This window comes from Myodes glareolus, chromosome 8 (assembly GCF_982192425.1).
Source record: "Myodes glareolus chromosome 8, mMyoGla1.1, whole genome shotgun sequence".
Lineage (NCBI taxonomy): Eukaryota > Metazoa > Chordata > Mammalia > Rodentia > Cricetidae > Myodes > Myodes glareolus.
The window spans coordinates 40,620,058-40,643,401 of record NC_142033.1 but is presented as its reverse complement, the minus strand read 5'-3'; the positions used below and the strand labels follow the sequence as shown (position 1 = coordinate 40,643,401).

General features: G+C 47.1%; 1 protein-coding gene across 8 annotated transcripts in view; it reads right to left on the bottom strand.

Moving 5' to 3' along the window:
* Apbb2 (amyloid beta precursor protein binding family B member 2) overlaps window positions 1–19,538 on the bottom strand; it is a 331,864-nt gene extending 312,326 nt beyond the window's left edge. For 5 of the 8 annotated variants that reach the window (XM_085691825.2, XM_085691823.2, XM_085691830.2 and 2 more), the window contains exon 1: window positions 19,294–19,536. The gene's annotated coding sequence lies outside the window, so the exon portion shown is untranslated. Of the gene's footprint in view, window positions 1–19,293 lie in introns of all 8 variants that reach the window. The other 3 variants (XM_085691832.2, XM_085691831.2, XM_085691829.2) reach the window with 3 other exon arrangements.
* Between the last annotated feature and the right edge of the window lie 3,806 nt (window positions 19,539–23,344).

Genomic DNA, 23,344 nt, shown 5'->3' with positions numbered 1-23,344 from the left:
TGTTCTGTGATTACAGAAATCTTTGATTTGTTTCTAGAGAAAATATCACAACACCAACTACATCTTTTTAAACATGTATTACCTTTCATAGACTGGTGAGATTTTCTTTGTTTCAAAAACCAAGTAGAGGCTAAGGAGATGGCTCAGGGGATAAAGCATTTGCTGCCTGAAAACATGAAGACCAGAGTTCGGGTCCCTAGCACTCACACAAATGGGGCAGAGGGGCCTGGCCTGCCAAACTAGCTGACTCAGCAAGCTCTGGGGCAACTGAGAGGCCAGCCTCAAGAGTGATTCAGGTAGATGTGCAATGGTAAATCTGGGCTCCACACACATGTGTACCTACAAACACGCAAAATGTGCATACACCCACACGGGCAAAACAAACTAACAAGTAAATCACTTTAAATTTGAAAAATTAAGGCTAGAGGGATGACTCAGGGGGATGACTCAGAGGGTGAGGGAATTTCCCACCAAGCCTGAGAGCCTGAATTCAATGCCAGGACGCACATGGTTGAAAAAAACTGACAGTCACAGGTTGTCTTCCCTCTCTTTCCTCCTACACACACACACACACACACACACACACACATACACATAAATGTAAAATTTAAATTAAATAGCAAGAAGAGAAATGTGACCCAGGATCAAAACCTATCCCCAAAATCTTCAAACCTAGGAAACCTGGATCCCTACTGGTACCACTCTATCATCAAACCCGGATCCCTGGTACCACATTGACAGTCTCTCAAAGAAGAATAACAATAACAACCCAAACCAGACAGATTCGACACAATGCTCATCTAAATCCCAGCAAAATTCTTCAAAAATCCTCAAAAGAACGGTACTCAGCTTTATTTGGAAAAGCAAAAAATCCAGGATAGCCAAAACAATCCTGTGCAATAAAAGTACTTCTGGAGGCATCACAATCCCTGACTTCAAACTCTACTACAAAGCTACAGTACTAAAAACAGCCTGGTATTGGCATAAGAACAGACAGGAATACCAATGGAACTGAATAGAAGACCCGGATATCAATCCACACATATTTGAACACCTGATCTTTGAGAAAGAAGGAAAAAATAGCAAATAGAAAAAACAAAGCATATTTAATAAGCACAAAACTCAAGTCCAAATGGATCAAAGACCTCAACATAAAGGTTCATAAACACTGAACCTTATAGAAGAGAAAGTGGGAAGTACACTTGAACGCATTGACACAGGGAACCACTTCCTAAACATAACCCCAGTAATACAGACTCTGAGAGAAACAATTAATAAATGGGACCTCCTGAAACTGAAAAGCTTCTGTAAAGCAAAGGACATGGTCAACAAGACAAAACGACAGCCTACAGAATGGGAAAAGATCGTCCCACATCAGACAGAGGTCTGATCTCCAAAATATAGAAAGAACTCAAGAAAGTGGACATCAAAAGATCACATAATCCAATTTTTTTTAAAAAAAAATGGAGTACAAACCTAAACAGAGGAATCTAAAATGGCTGAAAGACACTTAAGGAAATGTTCAACATCCTTAGTCATAGAGAAACGCAAATCAAAACAACTCTGAGATTCCATCTTACACCTGTAAGAATGGCCAAGATCAAAAACACTGATGACAACTTATGCTGGAGAGGTTGTGGGGTAAAGAGAACACTCCTGCATTGTTGGTGGGAGTGCAAGCTGGTACAGCCTCTTTGGATGTCAGTGTGGCGATTTCTCAGAAAAGTAGGAAACAACCTTCCTCAAGACCCAATAAAACCACTTTGAAGTGGTATATCCAAAGGATGCCCAATCGTGCCACAAGGACATGTGCTCAACTATCTTCATAGCAGCTTTGTTTGTCATAGTCAGAATCTGGAAACAACCTAAATGCCACTGGATTGAAGAACGGATAAAAAAATGTGGTACATTTACACAATGGAGTACTTCACAGCAGAAGAAAATGACTGCTTGAATTTTGCAGGAAAATGGATGGAGCTAAAAAAAAAAAAACATTATTTTGAGTGAGGTAACCCAGACACAGAAAGACAATGATCACATGTACTCACTCATAGGTGGTTTTTAAACATAAAGCAAAGAAAGCCAGCCTACAAACCACAATCCCAGAGAACTTAGACAACAATGCGGACACTAAGAGAGACTTACATACATCTAATCTACATGGGAAGTAGAAAGTAGATAAAGACAAGATCCCCTGAATAAATTGGGAGCATGGGGACCTTGGGGGAGGGTTGAAGGGGAGAGAAGAGAGGCAGGGAGGGGAGCAGAGAAAAATGTAGAGCTCAATAAATATCAATTAAAAAAAAAAAAAGAAACCAGGCAGCTGAACACAAAGGTTGGTTACTCACCTCTTTCCAGCCTTTTTTAAAGATCTATCCCGCAGCTAGAGGGATGGCTCAGTGGTTCAGAACACTGGCTGCTCATCCACAGGACCCAGGTTTGAGTCCCAACACCCACACTGCCACTCATAAACATCTGTAACTCAAGTTCCAGGGGACCTGACACCCTCTTCTGGCATCCATGGATGGGCACAACACAAAAGTGGTACACCAGGCAGAGAGATGACTCAGTGGTTAAGAGCACTAATTACTCTTCCAGACAAGCCGGGTTCAATTCCCAGCACCCACATGGCAGCTCACAACTGTCTACAGTTACAGTTCCAGGAGACCCGACACCCATGGCAAAACACCAATGCACATAAAATAAAAATATATTTTTAAAAAATATATATGATTACAAAAGTTGTATAGACATGAATGCAGTCAAAACTCTCATACACATAAAACAATAATAAATTATAAATAAATCTTTAGAGAGAGAGAAAAGCTATCCTTCTATTTTAATCCTAAATAAGGATAAATTAGATAAAGAGCCATCATTAGTAGCCCAGTTACAAAAGTACAATCAATTCAGAAGGACTGATGTGGGAGTCCCCTCTGTGTGCTATGATTACCATTAATGAATAAAGAAACCGCCTTGGACCTATAGCAGGGCAGAACTTAGGTAGGCAGGGAATATGAAATTGAATGCTGGGAGAAAGAAGGGCAGAGTCAGGGAGAAGCCATGGAGCAACAGGAGACAGACATGCTGAAACTTTGCTGATAGGCCACGACCACATGGTGATGCACAGATTAATGGAGATGGGTTAAATTAAGATGCAAGAGTTAGCCAATAAGAAGCTAGAGCCAATGGGCCAAGCAGTGATTTAAATAATACAGTTTCTGTGTGATTATTTCAGAGCTAAGCAGCCAGGAACCAACAAGCGGCCTCCTTCAACAGAAGAACGGCCCCAACTGATGACTTTCTGAACAATTTAAAAAAAAAAAAAAAAAGCTAGGCAGTGGTGGCGCACACCTTTAATCCCAGCATTTGGGAGGCAGAGGCAGGTGGATCTCTGTGAGTCTGAGGCCAGCCTGATCTAAAGAGCGAGTCTCAGAAAAAGTCAGAAGATGAGCTGAGTGCACAGGCCACGCTGATCACTGTTCCGGAGCAGCCACAGCACACACATTTCACGGTGCCGCAGCAAACCCACCCACCAGCATGGTCCCTGGCTATGCTGCCAGCAGCTCCTCCAGCTCCCACTAAAACCCTGATCCACTTGCATCTAAAGTCCAAGGCTTCCTCTGAAGAACATAGGCCAAAGGTGGGCAGCCTAGGCTCTGAGGGGGCACTTGACAGAATAAATAGCCAAATGTCATGGTTTTTGAGGACAATCCAACGGAGGTTCGTTTTGACCAAATTAATTCTTCTCCAAAGGACCTCGGTAACAACACAACCACAACGTGCCCCATGAGATCACATTCGGTCCACAACCCCAGATCAGTCTGGGTGAGCGTGTGTTGCCTACAAAAGAGAGCTTCTGACAACACATGAACTTGGTGTGAAGCTCAAATGACAAGGGAGAGCCGTCTGTCCTCTCCCCGGCCCTCAGAGCATCAGGCCCAGATGCAGGCCACCCTGAGATCTGAGCTGGCTCACGGGCGCTTCAGTCCAGGACAAGTTCGTTCCTCCCCGGAATTTTTACTGTTTCGCCCATTTTTAAGTGTATAATGACACGACACTAAGTACATTCACACTGCTATACACCTGTCACTGGCATCCATTCTCCAAACTTTTCTCCCCAAATGGAACCTTGGTCCCCCAGAACAACAGCTTCCGGCAGCCCTGGCAGCCACCAGCCTAGCTTCTGCCTCTGTGAGCTGCCTGCTCTAGGAGCTGCAGGGAAGGGCAACGTAAACCCTTGTGCGTGGCTTATTTCAGTTAGCGTGATGCTAGCTCTTTGAGTCCCAATTAGCCTTCAAGACCCAGTCCTGAGCAAATATGTTTCAGATGATACAAGGGGGGGTGGGCATATGACAATTCTACTCCTTTGCCCACTGCCAAAAGGATGCAAGAGCTTGGGAAGGAAGAGACAGAAAGGCAAAGAAATCAGCCACCCTCCTTCCCAGAGACGGAGCTTATTTCTAAGTCTGTCCACTCTCTTCTGCCGCTGGCTTTATGCAAACAAATTGTTAACAATTACATCACCTTAGAGCATTCACATGGGGACACCACATTCTTTAACATAAACATCTATCAAAATGGCATGAGGCCAAACATTTTGAAATTAATCCCAAGGTCAAAAATGAAGGAAAAATAAAGGTGCTTTCAGGAAAACCAGCACCCACCCCACTCTCCTATTTCACATTAGAGCTGCCTTAAGTTTCGCTCTGATGGCAGGAAACTGTTCTTGGCAAGATACCGCGGTATTGTTTAATAGCTAGTGTTGCAGAAGGAAGGCAATGCCTTCCCAAATGTTCATCCGAGAACAAATGTGAAGCAAAAATTTATATAAACTCCAAATGCAGCCATCCATCCTCCTCTTATCTCTCCCAAAGGGAAACAACACAAACCCACTGGATGGAAATCCTGCTTTCTTAGAGGAATAAAGATAACACTGCCACAAATCAATGTGCTCTAAGGCCTTTTCATTTTTGTTGGTGGTGGTTGTTACTTTCTTGCAATTCCCATGTCTTCAGAACCAAGAGAGAAAAAAAAGACAAAAATTCACTGAAACACCACACCTTATTAAAAATAATAATAATAATAATAATAAAAACAACCAGTAGGACGTAGGCCTGGTACAGTGAGGTGGTTTGCAGGGAACTGAAACTGGACGCGGCAAGAGATGACTTGGATACCTGAGACAATGACACACAAGAGGATGGAATGCAGGACTTCCTGTATTTATTTTGGTAGAAACAACCGGGTGTCCTGTGGGGAGGAGTCATTTTTAGAAATGACACTGACCCCATTACTACGCCCGTGCATAGCAGCAGTTCCGTTTCACGGCACCATTCCTCGTGTTCTTTCTGCCCAAATCAGTGGACTACATTAAAGGAAGGCAAGAGGATTTTCCTCAGAGCTCTGGGACACGGGGACCTGTCCACAGTAGCGGTCTCCGGGACCATCAACCTCCCTGACAGATTCCCTGTCTCTTCAGGAGCACACGGTATGAAAACACATCTATCTCAACTGGGATCAAAGAGCACAACCCATCCAAACCCAAAGTCCTGAACTAAAGGAACCTCCCTGCCCTGCTCCTCCCTGCCCTGCTCCTCCCTGCCCTGCTCCTCCCTGCCCCGCTCCTCCCTGCCCCGCTCCTCCCTGCCCCACTCCTCCCTGCCCTGCTCCTCCCTGTCCTGCTCCTCCCTGCCCCGCTCCTCCCTGCCCCGCTCCTCCCTACTCTGCTTAGACTGTTTCTCTGGTTGTTCCCTTCAGTTCCAGTTCCTTTCATTCTTTTCTACGTAAAATCCCACTGCATCTTTCTGGAAATTACTCTAAGCAGAGGAAAAGACAGTATGGACAGAAGTCTCTTCACCCGCCTGATAGCTGAGCCAAATGTTAGGGTTAGCCCACGTAACCCAGGCTCTCCTGTAACTCTTGATCCTCCTGCCTCCGTCTCCCAGCTACTGGGATCACTTACAGGAATCAGGCTCTCTCTTAACGACTGAACCTAGCCTATGTCTTTTTAAGACTCATCCAGGGATCCCTGACAAATGAACATTTATGGCCCACTCACCCCTCTTCTGAGTTTGCTATGCCGAAGAACCATACGGTATCAGAAAATAAATCTCTTCAATATGGCTGACCTAGATCCCCTGTACTCTAACTTCAAGAAAGATCAAACTAAACATACCTCAACTAAAAGTAAATCCAAAACTCAGGACATGGCAGTTGATTGCCTGTGATCCTGGCACTCAGTAAGCTGAGGTTTGAAGATAAGAGTTTAACATAGTTAAAGTCAGGCCAACCTTGGCTACGCAGCTCTGGGCAGGGGAGGGGGAGGAAGATGGAAAGGGAAGGGAATGGTAGAGAATGGAAGGGAAAGGAAAGGAAGGGAAGGGAAAAGAAAAGAAAAGGAAGGAGGGAGGAGGTATAGAAAAGACAGAATGTAAAAAAGATCACTGTCTCAAACTAATGCTCCTCCTTGGAAACCCACAACCCCTTTCTCTTGGCCTTCATTTCCTTAATCAGCCAACATCCAAAGCAGTGTCTGCATTTCCAAATGATGAAATGACAATATAATATCACAATTCATGTCAAAACCCATGATCTGTTAAACCAAGTAAGGCAAAAGCATGTGAGAACTGGTTCTTATCTATCAAGGTAGTTAGTCCGGCAAGGACTGATATTTCCCGGGCCTTTCTTCTCCCTTCCCCTTACATTGCCAATCTTATCAGACGGTAAAGCTGAGGGCCAGTTGCTTTCGCTTTGTTCATAGGTCCGTTTGTGTGACACCACGATTATCATTTTATTTCTAACAAGCATGAGCTAAAACAGCTATTCTGGAAGTCATGGAAGCAGTATTAGAACCAGGACCCAGACAGCAGGCTCCATAACAAGGTGAGCACAGTGTCTGAAGACTGCAGGTGGACTAGGGATCCCTGAAAGCCTCTGAACTATTCTCCTGGGCTGAATCAGCTCTGCTCCATGTCACACTACTATTTCATTCAACTCTGCTTATACATTCTCCCAAATTTACACTGTATACACTGATTATACAGGTATTGTGTTGCATAAACATGCCAAGCTTTTGACACGGCCCTCATTTCCTGTCACTCGGGACATAGCAGAATACCACCTACTCACCCCACCTCATCTGAAGGGACTCAAGGCCCTCCAATCCCATCAGACATTTATTCCACAGCATCTCCTACCACGATGGGCAAGTAGAAAAACTCCTAGTCAAGAAAACAGAATGGTGCCAGGCAGTGGTGGCGCACGCCTTTAATCCCAGCACTTGGGAGGCAGAGACAGGCAGATCTCTGAGTTTAAGGCCAGCCTGGTCTACAAGAGCTAGTTTCAGAACAGGCTCCAAAGCGACACAGAAAAAAATCATGTCTCGAAAAACGAATGGAAGGAAGGGAGGAAGGGAAGGAGGGAGGGAGGGAGGAAGGAAGAAAACAGAATGGCTTAGGTAGAGATCGCACGTCTCAAGGGAGCTAGTTTAATCAACTTGGCTAAAGACCTGGGAAAGCAGGCTCTCCTTAAGCCAGGCTAAAGAGATAGGTGAAATTAGTTCTCTAATGAAATTCTGTACTTTTCTTCCCAGAATCCCCACCTCTAGTGTAGAGGCTTAGAAGCTGCAGCCATGTAGGGTCCTAAGTCTGTCCACCTTTCTGAATTATCAAAAAATGGTTAAACGCTTTCTTTTCTTCTTTCTTTTTTTCCCCCTTTTTCTTTCTAAGCATACTTTTCTTAGCACTCTGGGCTTCCCCCCCCCCCCAACACTCTGGGCTTCTTACTTTCTCTAAAGCCTCCCTCCTGCCATGTTGTGTTACAGAATATTTGCACACTGTCTTTGCCAAGGTGCCTTCTGATTGGTTTAATAAAGAGCTGAATGGCCAATAGCTAGGCAGGAAGAAATTAGGTGGGACTCCCGGGGAGTGAGAGGAGAAAAGAGAGACAGAAAAGAAGAGGAGGAGGAGATGAATCTAGGTGTGGGAGAGACGGCAGAGGTGTCAGAGAGGAACGAGGAGGTGCAAAATGGAAGAGACGAAATACCATGTGACAGAACACAGATTAATATAAATGGGTTAGTTTAAGCTATAAGGGCTAGTTAGAAACAAGCCTAAGCTATAGGTCAAGCTTCCGTAATTAATAATAAGTCTCTGTGTCTTTTTTTGTGAGCTAGCAGCCCAAAGAAAACTGTCTACAATGTGTCTGACCTGTCTGGCAGTTTAAACAGCGTGGCTTCTTCCCTTCTCTTACCCATTCCCCTTCTCCAGGCAGCAGCTGAAGTTTACAGCTTGCCTGCCCTGGGGTTTTCTATTATCTTTTAATAAAGCTGTCCTTGTGCTTCTACTTGAGTTCACCTCTAAATTCTTTTATCAATGAAACTATGACCATCGAAAGGTGACTCTGATTTCTCCCGTATCAAAGAGAGCACGGTGACATAAATCTTCACTCAAAGGGTCAGCTATGGGAAGAATACATGCTCAGTAAACATATGCTCGATAGAAACACGAGGAAGTGAACGAAACCCTTTAGGAGCCCTTCCTCTCTCACTGCAGCAATGATAACTGAAGTTATCTGGTTGTGGGGTCTCAGTTAAATATGACTTCATTTCAACTCAGTAGGATCTAGTGGTTTTGTCTGTAAATAAAACGGTGATTTCTATGCTATTTTATTTGCTAAATTAAATGTCCTCTGCATTTCTTTTGAACACATTTTATTTCTGCATTGGTCACACTGAAGAAGTACAAAAAAAAAAACCCTATATTCTAGAAACAATAATAGGTTCTCTTTCCAAACCATTCTAGAATTTAAAACAACAGGGGGAAAAAAAAGACTTCTACACAGACTCATAACAACAGAGCAAATTGCTCATAAATTCTCAGGAGAAGGAAAGGGGGGAGGAGGAAGAAGAGGAAGAAAAGAAACAACAGATGCAGAAATGCAGAAAATGTGTTCTGTGGTATATTTATTAAATCCTGAAATTACAGAAACTTTTTTTCATTCTTAAGGCCATTCTTCAACAATATATATTGATCCCCAAGGATTTCCCAACACTGGGAACTCAAATATAAAGGAATTTAGAACCATCCCACAAGGACCCACAGATTAATTTAAAAGCCAGAGAGAAGTGTGGATGAAGATCAAGAGTGATGGACTCAGGGTGTGAGAACTCCCCACCCACCCCGTGGAGCAAGGAGAAGAACCAATGGTCCCTGCCCTGGGTGATCGAGCACACCAGTGGCTTTCCAGGTGTGTCCTCAGTACAGCAGCATAGATGCTACCTGGGAATCACTATAAATGCAGCCTTCAAACAAGTTACACCACAGAACAGGGAACTCTGGGGTTAGGGCCAGCAAGATGTGCTTTCACAAGCCTGGGGGTGAAGTGGGTACTGTGTCAGTGACTTCCTGTAGGAGGACTGATGTCAGACAGATGAAAACCGTTCATGAGGGATGGATACAGGCAGCAGCAGTCCTCTGTCCAATGCCAAAGAATGCAAGGCACATTGTGCAAACAGCAGCGTGCAAGCCCAGGGCATGACAGAGAAAGCAGATCACCAAGGGTGTTGGGTGCCGTGCCAAGCAGCTGGACTCTCAGCCTGCAGGCAGCAGGGAGTCCCTGGAGGGGCAGAACGGGCATGCCCTCACCTGCAGAGGATGTCAGAAACAGCCGAGGAGAAATGAGCAGGAGGCTTAGAGAATGGCTGCAAACTCTAAAGAGAGAGGCGGTGGTGGTGGGAGGAAGCTGGAGGCTGTGGGGAAAGGCAGGGCTCCGCCAGGGCTAGAGACAAGTGGTGACTTAAACAGCAGAGATATAGGGTGGCAGGGGCACTGAGGAACAGACTGAGCCAAGACTTGCCTGACACACCCAAAACCCAACCAGACACAGGCAGTGGTCTGAGAAGCAGAGAGCTTCTCTGCTGGTAAAGCCACCACGCTGGACTGCAGCAGGTTCTATAGCTGTCAGCTTTCCTCTATAAACGAGAGTCCTGAGCAGGCAGAGTGGCCTTCCTAGTCAGGTTCAACACGGGGCATTGGGATCTATCTGTACCTGGCTTCTAGGAAGCCAAACAGAGATGCAAGCTAAGAGGTCACTGCTCTCAGGAGGAGACAAGTGTCATGGGGAAGGAATTAGAAAAGTGTCTTGGTGTGATGGTGCAAATGAGAACGGTCCCTCGGGACTCATGTATTTGAATCCTCGGTCCTCGGCTGGTAGAACTGTTTGGGAAGGATGAGGAGGTGTGGCCTTGTTGGTGGAAGTGTGCTCTGGGGATAAACTTTCAGGTTTCTAAAAGCCTGTGCCAGGTCCAGTGCCTGCTTCTGCATTTCTGCCTCTCTCTGTCTCTCTATTCTCTGTGTCTCTTTCTATCTCTGTCTCTGCTTCCATCTTGCAGATAAAATGTAAGCTCTTGGACACTGCTGCAGTACCTTTTCTGCCTGCTGTCATGCTCCCCACCATGACGACAATAGATCAACCCTCCGAACAGTAAGCAAGCCCCCATTAAATGCTTTCTTTATAAGCTGACTTGGTCATGGTGTCTCTTCACAGCAATAGGACAGTAACTAAGACACGTAGGATTGTTTGGGGTTTTTGTTTTGTTTTGTTTTTACATTTTCTGTAGTCTGTTGACAGCATCCAAAACCCGAAACTGCTGTTACAAAAATTCAACCGTAAATTTGATCCATTGAATGGAGTCCACAAAGGCTCATCTCCCTGTAGAAAGGGCTCTGAACACTTTTACAAAGTGAAAATAAGACACAGTTCTAGGCCACGAAGACACAGCCACCTCACTGAGATGACAAGAGGCTTTCCTCTATTTCTATTTTTGGAATAACCGTAAAACAGAGCATAGAGATGTTTCAAATCTCACCGATGGAAGCCTGTGTCTTTCCTTTGATTTTCAGAAATGATTCCTGGCAGGCAGATAATGTTGTGACCCAATTACTGGATATTTTGGAAGTAGTAGGCACTTAGCTTGGGGGATGAGCTAGTGGGCGCAGAGGGAAGAGTCACAAGCAGGCACTGCCACCTGCCTCCCACTTTTGAATCTCACGGCGGAGGAAGCGGTGACAATCAGGCAGGAAGCAATGCGGCAGCTCCCCTGACCCGCTTCCCGCTTTCTCACCGTTCCTGAAATAGACAAAGCTAAGGAAAATCATAAATATCACTCTCAGCCCTCTAGGGGAAGGTTTGGCAAGGGCATAAATTCAGGTCCCTGGGAAAAGAAGGGATGAAAGGCAAAGCTATTGAGAGCCCTAGAATCAAGGGGTGGGAACAGAGAAAGATAATCAAATTAGGACTGCGAGAAACACAGCCAATTCTCACACCAGAGTACACCCGAGGGGTGGTCTAGGGATCTCCCAAAGGTGAGCTCTTTGAGTCAGAAAGCAAACCTTGGTAAACCAAAAGTAATAATAATGGCTAAGGGCTTGGTGCCTGCCAAGTGGCGGTCTAAACCTTAACCCCTGTTAACGTCTGAGGTTCTCAGAACCATGACAAATACTTTAGCTTTCTATTATGCAGTGGAGACGGCAAGGTGCTGCCTAACTATGGTGTCCAACTAGAACCCTCTCATGGTGCACACGTGGCTACCACATGACAGAGCGATACCAAGACCCTAAGAGTTTAATCTTTCAACACCAACACTCGATATTCTCCACAGGGCAAGGTTGCCCTGTAGACTGTACACTGGCCAACAGCATCTCTGACCACTACCTGCAAAGGCCAGTTGTTCTACCTCAAGAGTCAAGACAAAATGTCTCCAGGCAGTGCCAGATGTGTCCTGCAGGGCAAATGTGCCCCCCCACACACACACGCCACCAGCAGGATCAGGGGAGATATAAATGGCCGGCCACATTTCTACCCTCACAGAAGGATCCCAATGTTGGCAGAGATGGGCTGCAAGAGTTCCAGGGAGCCGAGGGTGGGGAAAGAGCCAGGGAAAGGCTTCCACAATGGGGACCTCCACAGAAGCCATTTGCCACAGCTCCTCGCCCCTGCAGCACCCCACTTCTGTAGAGGAGGGTCAGCTTACTTTCTCACCACCCCTGGAAAGCCCCACCCAGGCCTCCACCTCAGCACCCTGCCACCACCAACACTGTGGCACGCTCCTCCGTCTCCCTGGACTGGGCACAGTGCCTGGTACCAACTATGTACTCAATAAACATTTGCTGCACAAAGGAATGAGTCCCTGAAGCCAAGGTCTCTGGGTGTCACCAAAAGTCTCTGTTCGCTAATGACCTATAAAGACGTATATGAAACTTGTGTCTTGGCAAGGATCCAAAATTCCATTCTATGCAGGAAGACCCTATGGTTTAGGAGTGCTTCCCATGGTGTCTATGCCCCGGTAATTGAGTGTTCTCATCAGGCCTCAATCACGGCCACAAATTATATCACGTTAGCCCACCAAGAATGAAACAACCCAAGAAACCTAGCTCATTCCAGGCTTCCCTTTCCACCTACAGACGGTACTGCCCAGCTACACACAGTACTTCCACCTACAGATGGTACTGTCCAGCTACACACAGTACTTCCGCCTACAGACGGTACTGTCCAGCTACACACAGTACTTCCGCCTACAGACGGTACTGTCCAGCTACACACAGTACTTCCGCCTACAGACGGTACTATCCAGCTACACACAGTACTTCCACCTACAGATGGTACTGTCCAGCTACACACAGTACTTCCGCCTACAGACGGAACTGCCCAGCTACAGGCAGTACTGCCCAGCTACACCAGTACTTCCACCTACAGATGGTACTGTCCAGCTACACACAGTACTTCCACCTACAGACGGTACTATCCAGCAATGCAAAATATTTAATGTAGAAGGTAGCCTATTCCTTGTCTAGAACAAGTCTACTGAACAAACTAAACAAAGACCCCAAGTTAAGAACACAGTCAGGAGCAAAGAACAAGCAGGATGTCTAAAGAAACACGCCATCTATCCGAGGGTGTCAAGCCAAGGCATGGGAGCCAAAACCTCAGACCAGCTTTGGGACTGCTGGGGAGACCCTGAAATCCTCATTTGACAACTCAGCCTTCCAGCGCCTGCATGAGCCAACTACCAGATTCTCATGGATTTTGTTTTATTTTCTCTGTGTAACTCTGGTTTCCCTGGAACTTGCTCTATAGACAAGGCTGGCCTGGAACTCACAGAGATCCCCCTGCCTCCCAAGCACTGGGATTAAAGGTATACACTATCACTGCCCAGCTTTTGTATGTATTTTTACCGAAGAAATCTATCCTGGGATTTTCCCAGAGAGTTAACAGAGAAACTCAGTTTTCCAGTGCCTGGAAATCATATCTGGACCCTGCTAGCTGATTTGTATTCAGATGAAATCTGCACTTGAGGGCTACTCCTGAGAGGAGATAACTGTACCGCCAACAGGCAGATTCCAGTTAGCTTTGGGCTCTGAAAACAGCTGAAAGGTAAAATTCGTGAGACTGGCTGGTCAGCAAGTCCCTAGGATCTCTCTGTCTCTTCTCTCCAGCGCTGGGATTACTGACACCATGCCTACCCTTTACATGGGTGCTGGGAACTGAATTCAGGTCCCAAGGATCTTTCTGTCTCTTCTCTCCAGTGCTTGGATTACTGACACCATGCCTACCCTTTACACGGGTGCTGGGAACTGAATTCAGGTCCTCACACTTGCATGGCAAGTACTCTACTGACTGAGCGATCTTTCCAGGCCCACTAAGCACAGATTTCTAAAGTGCTACCTGAAACACGTTATATACTCTGTAAAACTATTATTTCAAACCTAGAAGCTTTCTTCGTCCCCTGAGCCCACCCCAATAGTATCACCAACACCAGTAACAAAATGTGAAAACCAACAATTCCAGTAGCCAAGCATTCTTAAGCTTCCTCTAGCCATCTCGGGCTCATCCTGGAGGCCGTGATAGCATGGGGGCCCACACTCAGCAGGCTATTAAGCAATTCTTGATTTCGCTTGTCTTGATTCCAACAGCAATTCCTAGAATCACCATCTCCAAATTGCAAAAGCACGCTGTTCCGCCAGAAAGAGGTCTGCAGGCAAAGAAACAAATGCCAAGTTACATCTCCAGGCCTGCCTGCTGGAGTCACGTTTCGGCCGTTCGCCCTGTCTGCTCTCGCAGGCCCCATGTTTCATCTTGGCCCTCTGCTTGTCGTTCTTGGGCTATAATTCAAAAACACTCATTGGTTCCCAGGGCACTTTCAAAATGAGTTCCTTCACAGCTCCTGGGACTTGGGGTGACTCTGCATTCCTGGAAGGCCCAGGGCTCCAGTAGCCCACCCACAAGCTCTATGTGTTGGTCTGGCTTCGCTACTAACTCAATCCCAAGGGCAGAACTCGGCATCTCAGGACCAGATTCCCAGACTTAGCAATTTCATGGACCATTAAGCTGCCAAATGAAAATATTCCCATTCCTTCACAAAAGATTCTCACCCCAAAATTGGAAGGGTATAATCTCAAAGAAAACGGGCACCTCTTCTCATTTGAAAGCCAATGAGGCTCCGGCTCCATCATCATCATTATCATTGCAGGGAGGACGATGGAAATGTCACTGACAGACTCTCAGCCCTCAGGCATGCACTGTGCTTTGCATACACACAAAACATTCACATTTACCATGCATACAAATTATGATCTGATTTCTCCGGTAGTGGATGGGAAATGCTACATCCTGTCCCACCAGTAATGCCAAGCCTTCCTTCCCCGGCAAAGGATCTCGCCCTTCCTCTCCAGAACTCTGCAAAGTCCCCTCCAGTTGCATCCTCCCGAATGCACGCTCCTCCTTCCAGCTCAGTTCAAAACTCTGCATTTTTTAGACAACTAAAAATAACAAAGCCACACTTCCTCCCACTCCAAGCATTCCTGAAGCATACTTGCCAATATAGCTAAACTTCAGAAACTCCAGGTACTGCCCAGCAGGCAAAACCCTTCAGCATCCACAAGAGGAAGGGGCACAGCGGCTAACTTCCGAACAGTCTCGAGTCACCAACACAAAGAAAACCTTTAATGCATATTTCCACCTCATTATTCGTCCCTATGTTCTCTCTCTTTTGCCTCTGTGAACTCTTTATGCATTTTATATACAAGGAAATTATAGATTGGTATTTCCCCCCTTTAATTCTTTCTTGCTTTGTCTGTGTCTTTTGTTGTCAGTTAATTAGTAAGTTAGTGTGCTGACCTCCCATGCCTTTAACCAGATCCAGGCTCTCCAGTCTTCACCACATGATGAGTTGCCTCCTCCCCCTCTTTCTGTTCTTACCACTCTCCTTCTTGTTCGCAGTTCCAGCCTTGCTCCTTGCAGGGGTCCAGAACCCTGACTCCCCCCTCCCTCAGTAGTGCAGTAACTCTGGCTATCCTCTCCTGCCACACTTAAAGATTAACAACTGCAGGCTTTGGGTGCATTCTGAGAGCAATGCATGCATAACTCAGAACAGGCCTGCTCTCGATCCCATCATCACCTAGCCGGTACTCCTGCTACGGCAGCAGCCAACCATAAACGCCCGCATAAGCCACTAAAGATGCTCACATCCAATGGTAGTAACAATCAATTCCTAAGGTCAAGAGTTGTGACTCTCGTTAAGGGCAGAAGGTGAAAGATCAAGCACGGAAAAGACTACTAAAAGCATACAAGGCAGATCCCAGCAACCAAGACTCGGGAGGTCTCCTCTGCAGCTGCTAGGATCTTCTTAGATGACCTGGGAGCCTAAAAGCAGAAAGTCTTTCTTCAGGAGATGGCACAAAAATTTCCAACTCGAATACATTTCAGCCCAATCCCAGCTGTCTCCTATCCAGCAGAACATGAGTCCACAGAGTTCATTTATGGCAGTTATTCTGTAGCAAAGGAAAAACTCAATGGGAGGCAGGAACTGACCAAGAAGGAAGGATATTAGACAAAACAAGGACAGGACAGGCTCTGAGAAGCACAAAATCAGTCTCTATGCTCTAAGCGAACCCCCCCCTCCGCCTTGAATGGCTGCATTACAGACCCCTGAACCAGGCCAAGAAGGACTCAGTCAACAATCAGAGGGCACATTCTACTGCAAAGCTCACTCTACAAATGGGGAGACTGGGACCCCGAGATGTGAACCGACACAGCCAAGTCACAGAGTGAGCTGGAGTAAAAGAGAAGGCAGGACACGCAAGCTAAGTATGTGGAGGCCCTGCTTGGTGGTCTTTCTATTAAATCCTACCAGATCCATAATTATAGAGTTGTCACTCTGCCTCTGACGAGCCATTACAGCAGCAAAACATGCCATCAACACACATCGTCACACAGAATGCGCACTAATAACACTCCAAAATGGGTAATTCAGGCTTATCATCCCAAGATTTAATTCTATTTGCTAGTATGACAACACGGCTGAAAATAAATGAACACAAAACCATTTTAAAATACATATGGAAGCGCCGTACAAGCACCCACATCATTTTGAAGACGCGCTATTCTAATCACACCTCATCCTAAACAACAAATCGTAGATGTCTTGCAAGAGAGTGCTTAGGGAATAAAAATGGAGCACACTGAAATTTTCTCCTAGGAGAGAAAACTTAACGGTGAAAGTGCTACGGGGTCACAAGTCTCTGTCTCTTAGAGGAGCTTTCTTGGGCAGGTGACATTTATGTCAAGACACCATCAGACCTGAGTTTAGGTCCCCAGAACCCTTATTAAAGCCAGGATGGTAACACAGTATTTCTACTGTACGATGAATGGGAAAGACAGGATGATTCCCCAAGGCTCTCTGGCCAGTTGGCCTGGCATATATAGGCATCAACAATGAAGAAAACACTTTGTCTCAAAAAACGTAAAAATGTAAGGATCTACATTACAAGGGCCCTCTGACCATATGACTAGTACCTGCAAACACATACACATAAATGCATGCACACATATACCACATACCAGACAGTATATGCAAAAAGCTTAATATAAGTCCTGTCATGTAACAGACAGTGATCAAATGCTAGTTTCCTTAACCCAAGGAAGAAAAGTATCACCCATAAAATCAGTAATAACTTAAGACAGTACTTTCCTAAAACTCATCCTACATGCCTTGTAGTAAGTAGCCCTCAGTCTCACAAAACACTGTAGCAGATCTCTGGAATAGTTAAGGTGTTTTATCACAAAGGTATTGTCTGTCTTAAAGGTGTAGGGGGAATAGAGAGATACTAAGATTCCATTTCTCATAGATACATTTAGATACCCACTAGTCTGGGTAAGCAACAGAACAGAGTCTAACATGGCAAGGGTTTCAAGTGCTGTAACAGAAAAAGAATCCAATGTTTGTTTGCTGTTTCTCCTCGGGCACGAAAAATCCTCAGAAAATAGAAACATGACATACAAAATAACTGTTCCAGAATATTGCTTGCACATGTGTTCTTGTAATATTTGTCTTTCCCTAAACAATGTTATAGTCTCTGTTCATATTACAGAAACAAAACGTAAAAGATTCCTCCGGAACCCTGCAGACCCTTAAAGCGTTTCAACTCCTATGCTATGAAGTCATAGAAGGGAGGATTCTGCCGGCTCCATGAAGGTGAACTGGTGATTAACACTGTAAAAGGGCATCTGCACTTTCACCTTTCACCTTTCAGAAAAGGGTCTCGAGCTGAGACCTTTCTCGCAGGTTCTGAGCAAGTGTGGCACGTGGCCTTCCATTTCTGAGAACTTTCTGAAGGCATCTACCAATCTAGCACATCAAGTTCAAAAGGACAGTGGTGGCCATCTTGTACCTGTGGCATCTCCCCACCTTCCGCGCCCCCCCTCACACCCACACTCCACAGATGGGACCACTCTGCACTCCTGACACCCCGGTTCTCATCCCATTTCTCTCTGCCTAGGGGGAGGGGTCCCCATCCTCAGGACAAATACCATCTTTCCAAACAGATGCCATTTCTAAGATTCTGCTAAGAGTCTCCGAATTCTGAGAAACTGTTGAGCAAATTCTGCTTTCAAGGTACAAACAGACAAAGCCTGTTTCAACGTTCATAAAGAAACATCCCTTGAGTGAGCTGTTTCTACAAGGTCAGCCACACAAGTTCAGGTCTACCATGGTAATTTCAAGGAACGATTTGCAATATCATGACAAGAGAGAAAAAAAAAGGTGTAGGAGACCAAATCCTAAAACAGCTGAGCACCTGCCATAATTTATTCTTAAGTCAGTGAAATGAAGAAACAAGTAACAAAAAGGGAAGCATCACAAAGTTTCTTATTTCTTGAAATTAAAATGATATTGCTGTTATCATTTATGATGCTCTTTTATGGCTTTGATTTAAGTCATCCATCGGACACAATGCAAAGCTAATGACAGGACTTTTTAAAACTCCCCTTTTAAGAGCCCACTGGTCTTCTGACACTGACCTAATTCTCTCCACGTGAGCCCTCTACAACCACTCGGTCCATCCCCAAGTGATCGGGACAATCATGGTTGTGGAAAAACCTGGCTACAAAAACAGTCCCAATTCTCCATCTGATTTCTCCAATATTTTTTTCTTTAAAGCCCCACACGCCCTTGGCCTTTTGCGCCTCTCCGCCAAAGATGTGGAGGGACCACCTCTTATTGTTTCTGCGGGACTCCGCATCCCTCCCTCCGCCCAGCTAGTTTTCTTCGCACAAATGTCATTTCTGGCGTATGAGCCACCACTCCTCCCAGCGAGCAGCAGTGGGACGTTCGGGACCCCGATGACCGGCTTCCCTGATCCAGCCCTCGGCACACAGCCATTTTTCTAGTTAAAACGCTCTCTGCTTTGCAGAAGAGACAGGAACTTTGCCCCCTTCTCTTCTCTGGGCAGCAGGGCTCTCTGCACCCCTGGAGTCGCTGCCCAGATCTCTAAGTGTCTAGCAGGAGCGCGCCGCCGGGCGGTCAGGCCGGTTCCAGGGCAAGGGGGCGTGCGCTGCTCGTCGCCCGCGCCCACCCGCACTTTGCCCTCCGCAGTCTCTGCCTGGGCACAGCCCTGCGACCCAGTGTCCTCGCCCTACCCTGCCGAGCCCCAGCTGCGAATGGGAGTGAAGGAGCAATGGGAGTGACGGGCGAGCCCGCAGCTAGAGCACCGGCCCTGAGGCGCGGGTGCGGGGTGCGCAAGACTCCGCAGCGGGTGCCTGCTGCAGATGCAGCGGCAGCTGCTGCAGCTGGGGCTGCGGCTGGGCGGCCGGCGGTGACCGCCAGAAACGGAGCGGCAGCCGCAGAGGCACAAGCAGCCAGGCTCGCCGGCTGCCGGGCTCCCGCGCCGCACTCCGGGCCACCCCACCCCCTCCCCGGATTCCCGGGCTGAAGGCATGGAGGAAAGCGTGGCTCACCAGCGCTACGCGACGCTCTATCGGCTCCGGCTCCGGCTCCTAGGTCTCACAGTCCGCTGAGCGCCCAGATCAGCTGCGGGTTGCAGCACGCGAGCTTCCTACTTAGAGCAGCACTGGCTCCGGCGACTGAGCATGCCCAGTGCGGCTCCGCGAGGCCCGCGCAGGGAGCAGCGGCGGCAAGATTCCACTTCTCCAGGCTTTGGTGGCGGCTGCGCGAGGAGAAGCACCGAAGGGCCTGGCGGAGCCCGGCGAACCCAGCAAGGCGGGGCCGGGGGCGGAGGCCGCAGCGGAAGGGGGCGGGCCGCGCTCCCAGGGCGACCCCTGCAGGTGGAGGAGGCCCGGCTGCCGCACGGCTGGGAGGCAGGGGGCGCCAGGGTGATACCCAGAAGCTGAGGGCGCGGGGCAGCCCGGGTATCCCCTCCAGGTGGTCTGGCGTCTGTCTGCACCAAAAGGCAGTTGGGGAACTCGTCTCCCACACGTCTGCGTTCCTTTAGAATGGAAAAGTATTCCCAGATGAGAGCTGCCCACAGCCGGCCAGGCGAGCTGAACATTGAAAGGTGAAACTTCTCCTGCCTTCTGACGCCTCCTCCCCCAACGCCCAGACATATGCCACACACACGAACATTACTGCACCGGAATATCACAGCAAGATAACGCCGGGCGAGAAACACGCCTGCGGAAAGGAAAACCATAATCTCCTTGCTACCGGTTTGTTAGCCAGTAAGTGGACATACTGCAGGCACCCGGGCATCCTTAATTTGTTCTTCACTGAGTCAAACTGGAGCCTGGGTCAGACTCACTGGGAAGGCTGCTAAAGCAGAATGCTAGGCCCCTTTTCCAGTACTTGAATGAGTGGCTGTGCTCCCAAAACGCCTGTAACAAATCTCCATATGCTGGTGTGGCTGTCATCCGAGGACTAGTCTTAAGGACTTAGATACACAGAGTGCTACCTCCATCTCCTTTAGGAAGGTAATTCTGAAAATAATTGTAACTATTAAGTAATGGCTCTTTTCCAACCCACTCCTCCCTCGGATAATAAACTGAGACTTTGTCCTCCCTACAGTGGAAGTGGGCTTTTTATTTTCTTCTTCTTCATACATTGTTTACTGAGCCTTCACAACTTCTCCTACTAGACCCGGAAATAGAAACAAATTAAAAATCCCAATCCCTGCCTTTGCGGTGTTACAGTCCAGAAAAGTGACTAACATCCATCCATCTGTGAAATGCTGTTTCTGCTATCTCCAACGGGGAATGTGCTAGAACCATGCACAAGTGTTGACTTGTAAAAGAGAACTGCTCAAGCTCAGAGTTGAGTTATTGAGAATCAAGGGATCGCCATGGGCTGGAGCCTGGCTCTTGCATCCTATGTAGCTTCTAATATGGTCAATATTTCCCTAAAACTCAGCTGAAGTCCAACCGTACTGCTATAGAAAAATCGTCATAAATCTATGCAAGTGTTCACTCTTGGGACTGAGTTTCTGCAGCCCAAGACAGGCCTAATGAGCCCTGTGAATACCCAAATAGTCAAGATTAGGGTTCAAATACCCACTTGGATAAAACAAACTGCAGAGAGCCTAGAGACTCTACTCTGTGGCCTTCAGGCCCAGACAGCCTGTCATCCCGGCGGTCTCAGCAGGCTACCCTTCCACCTTGACCTCCTCCCCGCCGATGTCCAGAGTCCACCTCGCCACCCGCTTCCCCGGAGCTCCGGGGTTGAACCGCGCCTGCCCTCTCCAGGCTGTCTACTCCGAGGTGCAGGAAAACCCGCGCTGGAGTCCGCGGCGGCGGTGGGGCGGGACGGGGCGGGACGCGCAGGCGCGGTGGGCGCCAGGTTGGGCGGAGGAGGCTCCCTGATCCACACCTGATGCAATCACCCTTCCGGAAACCCGCAGGGTCTCCAGGATCACCGGGGAAACGCTTCCGCACCTGCTCTCCAGCCACTGTGTGCCGTCCGGGTCGCCGGCTACCCAGGTTCATTCTCTTGGGCTGTCCGCGGAAGGAGTCGGGACGTCACCTCCCGGCCAGTCGTGAAGGGCCGGCCGGCCACGGAGCATCCCGCAGCTGCTGGAGGAAACTCCCTTAATCATTTCCAGGGAAGACTAGCCGGGACAGGAGAGCAGTCTTTGAACGGCCCTTTGCTTCCTTCCTGTGTCCTACTCACATTTTCTTCTCTGTTCCTGAAAGGGGCGTTTAAGGGGGAGAGAATTGCTGGGTACCCTGGCAGGCTAAGGATGTAACACCGCCTTAGCTGGACTGGAGAAAGCCTGCCACCGCATAATGATGTTATAAATAAGTAATTGGCTTTCTCTCTACCTCATCGTTTGAGTTTGCAAAGAAAATCATTTCTCATTTTACCACCTCATGCAATTTTGATAGCTATTGAGAGTGGGATTTTCCCCGTAGTGCTGACTCACACATGAACTATTTTCTTAGGAAATGAACTATTCCAAGAATATTCTGAGCTCTTGTTTTATTAAGTATGAATAAACGCTGGGAACAGCACATTTAAAAATTACCCCCTGCAAATTCTATAAGGCCAAAAGCCCTCCTAAGTGGAGGTGTGGGTGTTTCAGGGGATGTTAGTAGAAAGGACACTTCCAAGAACATAGAATCAATCCTACGCCAAGTCTTAGATTCCATAAGCGTTTACCTCCTTATATACCCCAGAGATGTCAATGGTTTCCTTAAGGCAGATCTGCTTGCTGTGATGGCCCAGACACCAGGGAAGCTGAGGCAGGACAGTGAATTCAACGCTAACCTGAACTTCACTGTCGAAAAGACCAAATGCAAATCTGGATGGCACAGAGCCAATTCTAGATTAGTCAGGGCTACATACTAAGACCCTGGGGAGTGGAGGGGAGCAAAATGCATGCTTGCAATGATATCTAGATAGTAACTCTCTCCACAACACTATCTTTTTTATGTTGATGGGTGTGTGTTTCTTTGGGGAATGTTCTGACATTTAGAGATCTGAGAGAATACCTTCTTCATAAGCAAAAATAGAGTGGAGTAAATGTCAGAACACGGGTGCGAAGTCGGAAGGCATCACAAGGTGCTGGTTAGAGAATAGCTAGCTTTACTGAGCATGTGCCAGGGGCTGGTGAGATGCTTTCCATAGCTTGTTTAACCTAATCCTCACCAATTCCTCACCTCGAGGGAGGTGCTATGCATCCCTGCATTACCCATAGTGAAGTGTGTGATGTATCCCTGCATTATCTATAGAGGACTGTGCTTTGCATCCCTGCATTATCTATAGAGGAGTGTGTTGTGCATCCCTGCATTATCCATAGAAGAGTGTGCTGTGCATCCCTCCATTATCCATAGAGGTCTGTGCTGTGCATCCCTGCATTGCCCATAGAGGAGTGTGCTGTGCATCCCTGCATTACCCGTAGAAAAGTTAGGCTTTTGCATATGACGTAACTGAAGAAAGACTTAGCATGTTTCGAGGCAGAACTAGGTTCAGCTAGGATTTGAACGAGGCATTTTGCCTAGTGTTTACACTCTTGTTTGTCCAGTTGCTCAGTTTGGGCTTGTTGGTTTTCTGTTTTCGTTTTGAGACAAAGTCTTAAGTTAGCCAGGCTGGCCTTGAACTCATTATGTAGCTGAGACTAGCTTTGAACTCCTCACTCTCCTTTCTCCAATTCTAGAGAGCTGGAATTACAGCTGTGTGTTACCATGTCCAACTATGCTTGTGCCTGTAAGTAATATTACAAACAGAAAAATACAAATATGGAGAAAATTATTACGTTGTTTTTGTTTTATGTAAGAAGATAATAGCACTGAGGAGGCCGAGACCTATAACTTTCATATTTTTATTCTTATTTATTTGTGTTTGTTTGTTTGTTTGAGACAAGATCTTACTTTGAAGCCTGGTCTGACCTCATGCTCATGGCAGTCCTCCTGTTTCAGCTTCCTGGGTGCTGGAATTATAGATACATGTCACCACTTCCAGCTTCTCCCCTCATTCTCCTCTTCTTCTTCTGTTGGTGGTGGTACTGATGGTACTGGTGGTGGAGGTGGTAAAGGTGGTGGTGAAGGCAGTGGAGGTGGT